Source organism: Mustela lutreola, chromosome 5, assembly GCF_030435805.1.
Source record: "Mustela lutreola isolate mMusLut2 chromosome 5, mMusLut2.pri, whole genome shotgun sequence".
NCBI lineage: Eukaryota > Metazoa > Chordata > Mammalia > Carnivora > Mustelidae > Mustela > Mustela lutreola.
In genome coordinates, this window is record NC_081294.1 from 22,328,846 (window position 1) to 22,343,207 (window position 14,362).

Here is a 14,362-nt window from a genome sequence, read left to right on the forward strand (position 1 = left end):
TAACAATATGTGCTATATAGATATAGTAGTGTTTTCAGGATAATTTATAGTATTAAATATTTATAGTAGAAAAAAGAAAGGTGCATCTGGGTGGCTTGGTCTATTAAGCTTCCAACTCAGGTCATGATCTCAGCGTTGTGAGATTCAGCCCTACTTTGAGCTCCGTGCTGGGTGTAGAGTCAGAAAGTTCCAGATCAATAATCTAATGTTCTATCTTAAGAAATTAAAAAAAAAATAAGCAAATTAAATCCAAAGCAAGTAGAAACAAGGAAAGAATAAAGGCTAGAGAAGAAATTAAATAAATTGAAAGCAGAAAAAAATACTATCAATGCAAGTAAAAGGTTACTTTTTGGAAAGTTCGATGATAAACTTACAATTACAGTATTTACAATTACAATTACAGTACTACAACAACAACAACAAAAGAATTTCCAGTAAAAAGAATGAAACATTGTCAATATCAAGAATGGGAAATAAAAGGACAACAGTACCAACAACATTAGCTCTAAGCTGAAACCATCATCTTCCAGGAATCTGCCCTAGGGAGAGCCTGGGACCTCAGTGCCATCACAGAGATGGATTTCAGAGTGATGGATTTGAAGCCTTCAAACAAGTCCATTCCTGGGAGTTGGAGGTAAGTGAAGAAAATCCTCCTGGCCACATCTTCAAAAGCCTCCATGTTAGATAAGCAAAAGGAAGATGGGCCTGTTCTAGAGTAGAGGAGATAAGAGAAACATAACTACCAAATCCAATCTGGTGTGTTTTATCAGATCTGGGATCAAATACTAGCAAGTGCAAATATTTATGAAAGATACCCAGTTGGATATTTGGGGCAAATTGGTATACTGACTACATGACATACATAATAAAGAACATCTTTGTATATCAAAGTTAAATTTCCTGAGTGTAATAATTTTACTGCAGTGGGATTGAATGTCTTTTATAAAAAGGAAATGACTGCTAAAATATTTAAGCATGAAGTATCAGAAACTTAGTCCCAAATAATAAGTATGTAATTCAAAATGTGTATTGTTGTATGTGGATATGTTTAGGTAGATAGAGATAAGGGATATATATCACAAATAATGAAATTTGGACACTCTAGGTAAAGGATTAAGAGTGTAAACTTTTAATTTCTGAAAGTCCTATATTTTTATACTAAAATTTGACTTAAAAATAAAGTAGTATACAATAATTTCTTATAGGCCACAGTTTAAGAAAAAAAAAGTCAACCTACTTCAGAATCCTTTTAATTATTTTTAGTTATTGTAGTGCTTGAGTGCCTTAACCACTCTGTATTTCAAATCTTCAACTTCTGTCTGTATCTCATCCAAACTACAGGTGAAAGTCTTAGTAATTTTGATACTACCTGATGGTCTTATTGCATTTAGTTGGGGGTAAAATCCAGTTCCAAAATTCCACCCTGAGTATTAGCATTCTAAATATCAATTGGTAGCATAGTCTTTCTAGAAAGCTGAGCCTGAGCCTCAGAAAGTAGCATTCAATTCTAGGAAGAAGTGAGGGGCAAAGTGGGGGAAGGCAGAGAAAAAGGGAGAGCCAATACAAATGTGGATTATTGAAAATCAGCAGAATACAATGATTATTCTCAAAAATCTATACTGACTTGGTTTCTGTTCCTTCTATTAGAAGGGAGAAATAAGAATGAATTTACCACAATTTGCTGAATCCTATTGTTAAGGTTTACTTCATGGAGACTTAACACCCACACACTTCCAGGTTGTGTAAGCTCCCTTATACCAGCTTGAATAGAAAAATCTCATGAGGGAGGGGGAACACGACACGGGCATTTTGCAAAGCACTGACAGACTGAGCACACATCAAGGTTCTTGTGGTCAGTTGGAGTTTATGGTCACCCTGGAAACAGAAAGGAGAGATACCAAGGTGGAGAAGATCTGAATGACTGAGGGTGCACATGTGTATGGAGAATCTGTGGGTGGTGGGGAGTGGAATTACAGAGCACTTTTTAGCAAGCAGAATATAGTGGAAGGGGTGGGATGTTTCCAAGATTATGCTGTAAAAAGACTGGTTTCCATTTTGGATGCTCTCTTTCACACTCTCTTGTATTTGCTCACCATATTGTGACATGTTATGGGACAGCCCTGTAGGAAGAGAGGGGAAAGGACTGAAGCCTGCCAACAACCATCTGAATGGGCTTACAAGTGGATTCACCCCAGCTTTTCCCCTTGAGTCTTTAACCGTGACCATAGCCCCAGCTGGCCAATGGCTTGACTTGAGACAGAGGCATTCAACGAAGTCACACTCTGATATCTGACTCTTAAAAACTGTTAGAAAACACATAGTTCTCAGGAGAGGCCATTAAGTTTGAGGATAATTTCTTCCGTAGCAACAGATAGTACACTACTCTATCTCATCCTCCTTTGTGGGCTGTGCCATGTTTTTCCCTTGTGTTTGGAGCTTGCAATTAGTACTGCATGTATAAAGTGCTCTTCTTTTATGCTTCCTCTAGCAACTGTAGCTCCACCCTACAAGCTAAACTATGAGTCACATGACCCTCGCAATATGTTGTCAAAACTTCCTATGTATTTTCTTACCACAGTTTGGAATTCTATTTTTCTATCGTTTTTTGACAAATGTCTGAGAATTCCTCTAAATAATAAGCTTCATGAGGCAGGGTTTTGTTTTGCTCTGTTTTTCACTCCAGCCTTGGTCATAGTGCCAGCCACAGTTTTTGATTAGCGTGTATTCAACTAACATATGATTATATGAGAAGCATCACTACTAGACAAATATGGAAATGTTTCAAAATTTACAGGTGCTTCACCTTGAAAATTCTAGTAGTAGGTAACAGAAATAAAAATAAGAAGAAATTTCATGGATCATCTGGAGATTTAATTTCACAACAAAAAATACTTTTCCGGGCGCCTGGGTGGCTCAGTGGGTTAGGCCGCTGCCTTCGGCGCAGGTCATGATCTCAGGGTCCTGGGATCGAGTCCCGCATCGGGTTCTCTGCTCAGCGGGGAGCCTGCTTCCCTCTCTCTGCCTGCCTTTCCGTCTGCTTGTGATTTCTCTCTGTCAAATAAATAAATAAAATCTTAAAAAAAAATAATTTTCCTAATGAAAACTAATAGTAAGATAAGAAATATATAATGAAAAAAACAATAATCTCTGTCTTAGTAGAACAAAAAGAAAATATTTAGAGATATTCAGAAATTTTTAGATATTCAACAGATAAAGCATTATTGAAAGTCTTAAAAGGAAACTAAAATAAATGAAAGTAAATACCTGTTCTTTCATAGGAAAAATCAAGTGTCTATTAGTCAGGTGATACACTAACATGATAACAGAGTAATTATATGAAATGTACATACATTTTTAATTTTCACTATTAAAATTAATTATGATTTTAGATAGAACTATCTAGTAGGAAGGACTAGGAGAGAAATCTGGTGTCAGAGAGCATTACCACTTGCTACCTACAGGACATCAAACAATAGGTTCCTCTTTCTTAGACTAAAAGTCTATCAAGAATGTGAATTTAATTAGTAGAAAATTTGATTTTTTCTTAGATAAAGATTAGGAGAAATCATTAAAGTTTGTATGTACCAGATCCCCTGGTAACTATAAAACAATTAATTTGCATTTCCTCTTGTTATTGTTATTATTACTATTACTGTTAGTATAGTTAGCAATTCTACAGCATTATCAAATCTGATTATTTCTGCTGAGTCTTTGAGTGGTAAATGGTAAAATGAGTACATACTGTCTTTGAATAGAGTCTCTCATCAGAATCCACTTGGGGATTTTTTTTTTTTTTAAGATTTCATTTATTTATTTAACAGAGAGAGATCACAAGTACGCAGAAAGGCAAGCAGAGAGAGAGAGAGAAGAGGAAGCAGCTTCCTGCCTAGCAGACAGCTGGATGTGGGACTCGATCCCAGGACCCTGAGATCATGACCTTAGCCAAAGGCAGAGGCTTAACCCACTGAGCTACCCAAGTGCCCCCCGACCTGGGGATTCTTGTTAGAAACTTCATTTTTTGGGCACCACATCAGCACATTGTGGTAGAGGGATGGAATGCATATTTTAAGAAGAAACCCAAATGATTTTTCATACACTCTCAAGTTATAAATTGTAAAGACTGGTATGTTAGCTTATGAATTAAAGTTACATTTTCTACAGGATTTGTATTCCACATTCAATTTAAATTCTAGGAAATATCTAGTTGCAATTTATTGGAAACCAATTGACTTTGTTCACTAGTAAAGTCCACATTTAATTTATTACTGTATTTTTCTTCCTTAATTTTTTAAAAGCACTTTTAATGTGGATACATTAATCATATCTTTGATTCAGTTACTGGAAAGCTGGATTTCAGAAAACTGGTATGTAATTTTATTAAAATTAATCATAATAAAGTTTAAAATAATCACATTTAAAATGTGAAACCCATAGGGATTAAATTTCAATGGCTATTTACATAAATGCAAATATAATTCAGAGAACTGTAGTCATACTGTAAACCCTGACTGCTATTAACTGTTTCTTTTGACCCTCACTGATATTACATAAAAGGGACATAAGATTTTGGGGGCTTAGAGTGGCTAACGAAGTGTTAATTTCTTCTTTCTGAAATCATATTGAACTTATAAAATGACCACAAAATAAAGTAAGTAACCAAGAGGATTCCTTTGGAAGAATAAACTACTGAGATATTTCTGGAGGATATAAAACCAACAAGATCAAACTGACTTTACAGGATAAACCTAGTCTGAACCTTCCACAACTCAATATAGACAAAATGAAGAAATTTCAAAACAGTGAGATTTCAAATCTTTCCAAATGCCTCGATCAAAACACATGTTCTAGGAAACTAGAGGAGGGTGTTTTATAGTCAAGTATGAATATAATTAATACCATGCCAGTTACCTTTTATCATTTTCTGTAACTATAGTGTTTATCCCACAATAAATTTGCAAGGTTACCTCTCCTTGCTAGGAAGATGGACGAAAGTAGTTTCTCAGAGAGGGTTTTGCATCTGGAGAAAGAAGGTGAGAGGTGCCCAGGATGAATTCTGACCATTACTGGAGGAAGATCTCTTCCTTCCCACTCAGCAGGAAAGCTGCACCTGAATCAAATGCACAACTATAACTGTAGCTAGAAATCAGCAAACTAAAAGTTTGAAAAAGAAAGACTTTTAATGTTTCAGTGAGAGATTAAAAAAAAAAAAAGCCAGTTAAACTATTCATATTGATCTATCTTAACTACTACTAAGAATTTATACAGAAAATCCATAATCACCTAATATTTGAGGGGAAAATAAAGGACACCAGCTGAAATAAATGAAAGAATCCATTAGGAAAGAAAATTAATCCAAAGAAGAAATACAATTAGCTTAATAAATATCTTCATTAAAGCTTGGGAAGTTAGCATTCCCACAAAATATAAATATGAAACTTATTAACTAACTTGAGAATGCAAAATAAATGTAAACACAGGCTTAACAAAATAGACAGTAGAGAAGAATATAGAGAAAATATAAAAGAAAAATAATTCTGATAAATAAATAGAATATTTTACTGAATTAAAAAAAGCAACTCTTTAGATTTATGGTGCTTTCATTAGAAACATTCAGAGGAAATTAGCAACCAAAATAATAATAAAATCCTACAAACTTCTAGATAGAAGGAATATTTGTAGTTTAAAAAGATCACATTTACCTTATTATATGATGAGGTGATAAAAAAATACTAATGAAGAGTCCTACTCTCCAAAAACCATAGCAACTTGGTAACTGTTATAAGAAAAAATATTGTAAAACCAATTCTATATCTAATTATAATTATAAAAACCAAAATGATAATACTGAAGAAAATTTAAAAATAGACTACATACATTTTTTTTTCTAATTTCATGCTTTTATTGAAAATCCAGTTAGTTAACATATACTGTAATATTAGTTTTAGGAGTAGAACATAGTGATTCATCACTTATATACAACACCCAGTGCTCATCACAAGTGCCCTCCTTAATACCCATTTTTTAAAAAAAGACAATTGATCATATAGATACTCCCAGTAAAACTAAAAATGAATTCACATACAGCACCAAAAATAGACACACAGAGTATGTTTTAAAAAATAGCAAGACACACTTCATGTTACATTGTGATAGTTAATTTTATGTGTCAGTTTGACTGGGTAAGAGAAGCCTGGATAGCTGGTAAACATTATTTCTGTGTCTGTGAGGGTATTTCAGGAGAAGCCTAGCATTTGAATCAGAGACAAGCCAAGAAGACTGCCTTGACTGTTGTGGATGGACATTATCTAATGCACTGAGGGCATGAATGGAATAAAAAGGTAGAGGAAGACTAAATTTACTCTCTGCTTGACTTGGGAAATAACTTAATTCAGCCAGAGGAAAAAAAATGTTTTCTAGCTTCTTCAAGCAACAAACATTAATTGTCCATTTTGTAATTTACTATGGCTTTGCTTATGAATTTAAAAAGATACCATGCACCCATACAAAAATATACACATTTACACCTATGTAGATGGGTCTGTTGTTTCTATGAAAGCTGGAATCAAAGGATGCCCAGGACTCTCAGACTTGCTTTTCTCACTTAAACAACCATGAATATGATGCCAGGAAGAACATACAAATCACATCTAAAACCTGTATAATATTTCTTTATTATTTCTTTATGTATATGTATTATATTTAGCATTTTTACCACTTAATAGCTTTCAGGTTGCCTGAAATATTTGTTTGTATATGTATGAGTTCACAGACAAGAAGAGATATTTTATTTTATTTTATTCATTTGAAATAGGAAATACTCATTTTATTTTATTTTATTCATTTGAAATAGAATGAATATTTTATTCATTTGAAATTTTTTTTTTGCTTCTTTTTTTTTTTAATATAAAATTTTATAGGAGGAGAGGGAAGAGCAGATTCCTCACTGAACTGAGCAGGGAGCCTGAGCCCAAGTTGGGAGAGGGGTGATCCCAGGACCCCGAGATCATGACCAGAGCTGAAGCAGCTGCTTTACCAACTGAACCCCAGGTGCCCCAAGAAGAGATATTTTAGATGATATGACAGATCCTTGGGTTTAGAGCTATGGTGGAGTGACGGGGGGTGGGGAGCGGCGGGGAGGAGTAGTGGAAAGGGAGGGCTCAGTCTTAAGACCCTGATATCATGAACTGAGCCAAAATCAAGGGTTGGTTGCTCAACCGACTGAGACACCCAGGTACCCTTAAAGTTGTTTTAGACTTAGATATGGTTACTTAAATTAGATCTATAATTGGGGAAAAAAGACATTTTTAAGAACTAAGGAAACAGGAATCATAAATATGAAACATATATTTCTAAAAAAAAGTTTTTATAAGATGGGAAAGAGGAAAATGCAGAGGGGGGAGAAAGACAAACAAGAATTTAAATGAAAATCAGACATAAGACCAATATTATTGATTATAATAAGTGATTGATTTAATTTTTGTATTAAATGAAAATTTTCTATGATGATCTATAAGTATACTATTATAATATTTATAATAGACACACCAAAAACATTTTAATAAACATTTAAAAATAATGTAATCTCCAGATACAGATCCAGAAACTTGAAGGGAGATTAAAGCAGTATCTTCAATATGAACTTTAGTCAAAATATGATTTATGGTAAAAATAAAACATCAAGGGTGTGGTTTATCTCCCAATCAGAGGGGGCCCCTGAGTGTGGGGAGATGAATGTGGTAGCGCTGGTGTGGGGGTCAAAAAATTTCACCTGAGGCTAAACAAAGGCATTAGAAGTTTACTGAATCCAACTCAAAGGATAGCAAGACATAAGAAGAGAGGCTGTCTTTAAGGAGGCAGTGCATGCGGCCTATTCTGTTTTGTTTTGTTTTTTGAGGATTTTATTTATTTGTGAGAGAGAGCACGAATGAGGGGAAGGGCCGAAGGACAGGGAGGGAGAGAACAGACTCTTTGCTGAGCAGGGAACATGACCCAGGGCTTGATCCCAGGACTCCATCATGACCTGGGCAGATGCCTAACCGCCTGAGCCACCAAGGTGCCCCATGGTAGGACTGTTTTTGAAAGGGGAAGATGAGGAAGTATGGCAATATATGGAATCTTCCCTTTTTTGGTAACTGTGCCTGGTTGTAAGTAACCCATTGGTCAGTTAGGGTCTATGGATATTTTGAGGTAGGTGGCCTAATGGGCCTGTGTTCAGCCAGGGGGTGGGGGTAACTTTGGGCCCGTTTGCCTTGAACAGGTTTCCACTGGTCAAGCCTGTACATCAGAAATGTATATACAAATTAATATAACACACAAATGCATAAGGAAAGTATTTTAAAAAGTGGAAGAAGAAATAGAAAATGAACAATTTCAAACTTGGAAACAATTTTGCCCAAACAGCAAAACAAACAAACAACTAATATGAAAAAAAAATGAGATATTGTATCAAAATAAAACTTGTTTTTACTTGATGTTAAAAATTACTAGGGTGGCTCAGTTAGTTTACTGTCTGACTCTTGATTTCGGCTCAGGTCATGGTCTCAGAGTGGTGGGACTGAGTCCCTCATCTGACTTTGGGCTGAGTGTGAAACCTGCTTGGGATTCTCTCTTGCTTTCTCCAATGCTCCTCATTTCTCTCCCTTCTTCTCTCTCTGTCTTTCTCTCTCAAAAGGAAAAAAAAAATTACCAATATCTCTTCTCTATTTTAATCTGTAATATAAGTGCCCAATACGAATAACAATCTATTTAAACATCCATAGTATCTTACACACAGAGTAAGAGCACTAAGAACAATCTCAGTGAACTCAGATAAATGGAAATCATACAGACTATGATCCAATGAATATATAATATGATTAAAACAGTTCCCAGGCACCCATGTCTAAAGAAGTAACTACAACTAAGAAATAAACGAGCTATGCATTCAAACAAGAAGATAATATAAGAATAATTCTTTTCCGAGTTTTGGATGGTAATCATTCATTCTTTGTTATTATTATCACGCATTGTCTACCAAGATTTAAATGCACATATAGTTTTCAAATACAAATCTCTGTAGAACTACACCAAAATAATATGTACAAATAATAAACACAATAATAAGTTGTTTACTACAGCATTATTTATGGCAAGAAGAAACTTATAGGGCATTGATATCTAAAATAAGAACTGTGTAAGTCATTTTAAAGAAAAATAATAAGCTACAAGTTGTAAAGGATGTTTTACAAATATATTTTTTAAAATAATATTTTGTTATAGAAATATGAAATAACGTGTTGTAGAAGTTATTATTTCAAAGTAAATAAAATTCTATAATATGTTCATTAATAGGTATGGATAGATAGCAAGGAGTTTTCTAAGTATAAGTTTCAAATTAGGAGATTGCTAAGTGGTGGTTCTTAGCTATTATTTCATTTCTCCCTGTGTTATTTATTTGTTGACTTAAACACATTGTATTTTGTATAAAAACAGTACATATCAGAAGAATAAAATGAAAGGAATTAAAACAATAAAATGAGTTGGAGGTCATAAAAGGAAGAATCAACCAATTATCAAAAGGCATATGTACAAAAAATTATACAAGTTATTGGCAAATTCTATCAACTGAAAAGATGAAATATAAATACATGATATTACTAAAAAAGAGAGGCTATAATATCAATCCAAAAGAAATTATAATACCTGGGAAAATTATTAAAATTTATACCAAAGTATTTCAAAAATTTAAGTTAAGATTATTTTAAATAGAAATACAATTTCTCAAGGTTGTTTCTAGAAAAAGAAACTTTAAGTATACTAAAATTCATTAAAAATGAATACATAATCAATAACATGCATTCACAGAGAGCAGGTACATATGGTTCTTCCTACCGGTTAATTATAATAAATCTTCAAAAATTATGTTTCAAGTATTTCAGAACCTAAAAATATAACAGACCATTGCTTTGTTCTTTGACTTGCTGTAGAGCATAGAAGTAACTAAAAATGGCAGTATTCATTCTTTGATTCTATAATAAGCCTTATAACAAAACCAAAAGACGATTACAGAAAAAAAAAAGAAATATTATAGATAAAACTCACTTATACATTAGTAAGTTGAAGGAGGAAGTATATTTTATTTTATTTTTTTAATTTTTAAAATTTTTTGAAAGATTTTATTTATTTGACAGAGAGAGACACAGCGAGAGAGGAAACACAAGCAGCAGGAGTGGGAGAGGGAAAAGCAGGCCTCCCGCTGGACAGGGAGCCAATGTGGGGAGATCCACGGGCCTGGATCCCAAGACCCTCGGATTATAACCTGAGCCGAAGTCAATCGCTTAACAACAGAGCCACCCAGGTGCCTCAGCAGAAGTATATTTTTAAAAACACCACTACTGCATATTTTTAAAATCAGAATACTTCAAGGGAAAAGAAAGCATTATTATAGCATTCACACGTTGAAGTACTAACCCCAGTAACTTAGAATGTGACTGTTTATTTGAAGATACAACCTGTAATTAGGTAATTAAGTTAAAATGAAGTCCTGAGGCTGGATCCTGTCTGACCAGTGTCCTTATAAGAATAAGCCTGGGACATAGAAAACAAAACAAAACAAAACAAAACAACACTAAGGATATACTCACAGAGAAAAGAAGGGCACATCAAGTATCTGGCCATTTGCAAGGCAATGAACGAGGCCACAGGAGAAATCGAATGTGGGCCACCTTGATCTTGGACTTCTACCTTCCATAGCTATAAAGAAATAAATTTCTATTGTTTAAACCACCCAACCTGTAGTATTTTGTTATGACAGCCCTAACAAACTAATAGGCATTATTTTTTATTTATTTATATTTATTTTTATTTTTATAGATATGATTTACTTATTTGAGAGAGAGAGCATGAGCAGAGTGAGGAGCAGAAGAGAAGCTGACTCTCCACTGAGCAGGGAGCCCAATCGAGGGCTCCATCCTGGGACTCTGGGATCATGACCTGAGTTGAAGGCACATGCTAAACCGACTGAGCCACCCAGATACCCCTGCATTATTTTTTTAACACATGTGATAGTTGGATGCATTAACTTGGCTAGGCTGTATGCATCAATTGTTCAAACACTGTGAGTTATTTTGTAGATGTGATTTTTTTTAAAGTTTATTTATTATTTTTTTTAGGAATCTCTACACTCAGTGTGGGGCTCAAACTCCGAGCCCCAGATCAAGAATCACATGCTCTGCTGACTGAGCCAGCCAGGCACCCTGATGACTCTTAATTAAGAATAATATTCTTTAAATCAGTGCACTTTAAGGGTATTATCCTAGACAATCTGTGTGGGTCAGATTCAATTAACAGAAAAGCCTTTAGAGCCTTGAGGTTTCTTGGAAGGAAGAAGACATGCATAGTGTGGACTGCGGCTATAGCTCTTGGCCCAGAGCTCCAGCTTGCCCTTTCAGACAGCCTGCCCTAGGTACTTTAGACTTGCCTAGCTCGCCCCCAACTGCTGAATAAGCCTACAGTTTGCAATAAATGTACCTTTCTGTATTTTCCCGTCTCTCTCATTCTCTATCTCTCTGTATAGCTATTCCTCTCTTACTCTTTCCATCTCTATCTTCATATTTATATACATATACTTTAGAGTGAAATATCTGGATACTTGGATAGGTGTATATATATTATATATTAATAGACCATGCCAGTTTTCCATGGTCTATTTTTTCCATTCCAAAAATAATGCAGGGGTATCTGGGTGGCTCATACCTGCGTGGTTATACCTGTGTGTGTGTGTGTGTGTGTGTGTGTGTGTGTGTGTGTGTGTGTACACATCTCCTACTGGTTCTGTTTCTGCGGTAGGAATGACTGGATTTTGTGGGGAGGGGGTTGGAAGGAAGAATAATTTTTAAGTAAGTATTAGTTCCCTTAGTTTCCTGGGGCTGCTGCAACAATTTACCAGAAACTTGGCTTAAAACAACCAAAATATATTCCTTATATTCTCTCATAGTTCTGGAGGCCAGAAGCTCAAAAACATTGCCTCACTTAAGCAGAATCACAGCAGGAGTAGGGCCACACTTCCCCCAGAGCTCTAGACAAGAATCTGTTCCTCGAATTTTCTTGTTTCTTTTTTTTTTGTTAAATTTTTTTTTAAAGATTTTATTTATTTATTTGACAAACAGAGATCACAAGTAGGCAGAGAGGCAGGCAGAGAGAGAGGGGGAAGCAGGCTCTCCGCTGAGCAAAGAGCCCCGATGTGGGGCTCCATCCCAGGACCCCAAGATCATGACCCCAGCTGAAGGCAGAGGCCTAACCCACTGAGCCACCCAGGTGCCTCGAATTTTCCTGTTTCTGAGGCTACAGGCATCCTTTGCATCTGGTGCCACACACCAGTCTTTTTTTTTTTTTTTTTTTTTAAAGATTTTATTTATTTATTTGTAAGAGAGAGAGAGTGAGAGCGAGCACAGGCAGACAGAGTGGAAGGCAGAGTCAGATGGAGAAGCAGGCTCCCTGCGGAGCAAGGAGCCCGATGTGGGACTCTATCCCAGGACACTGGGATCATGACCTGAGCCGAAGGCAGCTGCTTAACCAACTGAGCCACCCAGGCGTCCCAGCCACACACCAGTCTTCAAGGGTAGCATCTTTAAGTCTCTCTGCCTTGTCTTCACAGAGCTTTCTCCACGAAGTGTGTAAAATGCCTTGGTGCCTCCCGTACAGGGAGTGATAGCACTCAGCGCACCCGGTATAAACCAGGAAAGCCTCCCCTCTCAAGATACTTAATTTAATCCACATCTAAAATGCTTGTGTTTTTCGTTTTTGTTTTTGTTTCGCAATTGTTAGGTCGTATTCACAGGTTACAGTGATTAGGAAGTGGATATCTTTTAGGAAGTCACTTTTCATCCTACTACAAAACAATTTTAATTTAATAGATACGCAGAGAAATAATGCTTTTATTTTAACTGGTATTGGAAGATAATTAATATAAGTAATATTTACATTCAAAACATTTCTAATCAAGATCCAAAAGGATTAGAGAGAAGTTTCCTCCAGTTGAGAATGTGTATTTATAGGAACTATAGCCATCACTCTTAATGAATGTACTGTGAAAAATAGATAATGCAAATGAAGTCTTTATAAATCAATGTATAAATAATAATTGTTAAAAATTCACTGATTCTGTGGAGCTTCAAGAATGTCAATGTCTCATTATTATGAAATTGTCATAACAAATTGACAGACTAGGAAGGCCATTATTGAGTATAGCAGTAAATAAAGAATAATCTTTTGTTTTTCAGAATTAGCTATGAAAATGAACAAAACTCAGTGTTATTAGTCACTAAAGAAAACTAGAAAAATATCATTTTGCTGGTCATATTTTAAAGTCTATAAGTTACTCTCCATCAGGCCTGGGGAACTGGAGTTCACTGGTTATAGAACAGATTCCCATCGGAGAGTGGTAAGTAAATAGGTAGATAGATAGATTATTATCATTTTTTCAAATAGGAAACGAAGCTTTCACGCTATTCATTAATCTTATTGAACTGGCACCTGATCCTCAGAGAAATGGTCTCAATCTCATTAAGTCAAGGCAGCTACCATTCCAGAGAAAATAAGCAGAGAGGAAAAAAAATACTCTATTTATAGGAGTTTTTTAAAAAGAATGTCCATCAGAAACTCTGTGGCTCGAACATGTACAAAAATACATCTATTACATTTAACTGCAACGGGGCAGAGTGAATCAGTTTCCCTGTTCTGAAATGTTAAAGGGCAGACATTTCATTTTATTTCTTCCTGGCTTCTCTACATTAAAAAATGATTCCGTTTTTGACAGACTGCGGCTGTAGATGGCCTTGTTACGGTGCACGGCCATCCTGGTGAATGACTCTGATTACTCTAGATCCTGATGCTGTGAAAATCATGTAAAAAATATAAGAATGGTTTCTTTTCCTTAAAAAAGGAAAATGCCAGGAAGTTCTCTCTTAAAAGAATAAAAAACTTCCTTCTATGGAAAACATCCTTATTTTATTAGTAAAGGCTTTGATAAGGAGCTGATAATTGTGTTATTTCTGACTCTCTCTTTTGCTAAAATTTACCTGAAATTGTATGTAAAGTACATAATTTATTTTTAATTCTTCAGAATCTTTAAGAAGTTGAGTTAGAAACTTCGAAGTAGGAGACCAAAAGTCATTAAGATATATGATGTTGATTCTTTTTGTGTGTGTGTGTCTTTATAAAAACAAAAATTAACATATAATGTATTACTTGTTTCAGGGATACAGGCCGGTAAATCATCAGTCTTACACAACTCACAGCACTTTCTTTTCTGAATGGGCAGGTGGGTAGAGTCAACTCACTTTAAACTCCAAGCTGTGTTAGAATGTGTTAATCCAAGCAAATT

At 35.1% G+C, this 14,362-nt stretch overlaps 1 protein-coding gene across 1 annotated transcript in view; it reads left to right on the plus strand.

The window, feature by feature from the left end:
• The first annotated feature begins 529 nt into the window (after positions 1-529).
• Positions 530-14,362, plus strand: part of LOC131831099 (large proline-rich protein BAG6-like) — a 42,619-nt gene continuing 28,786 nt past the window's right edge. The window contains exon 1 of the mRNA XM_059173334.1: positions 530-634. The gene's annotated coding sequence lies outside the window, so the exon portion shown is untranslated. The remainder of the gene's footprint in view (positions 635-14,362) is intronic.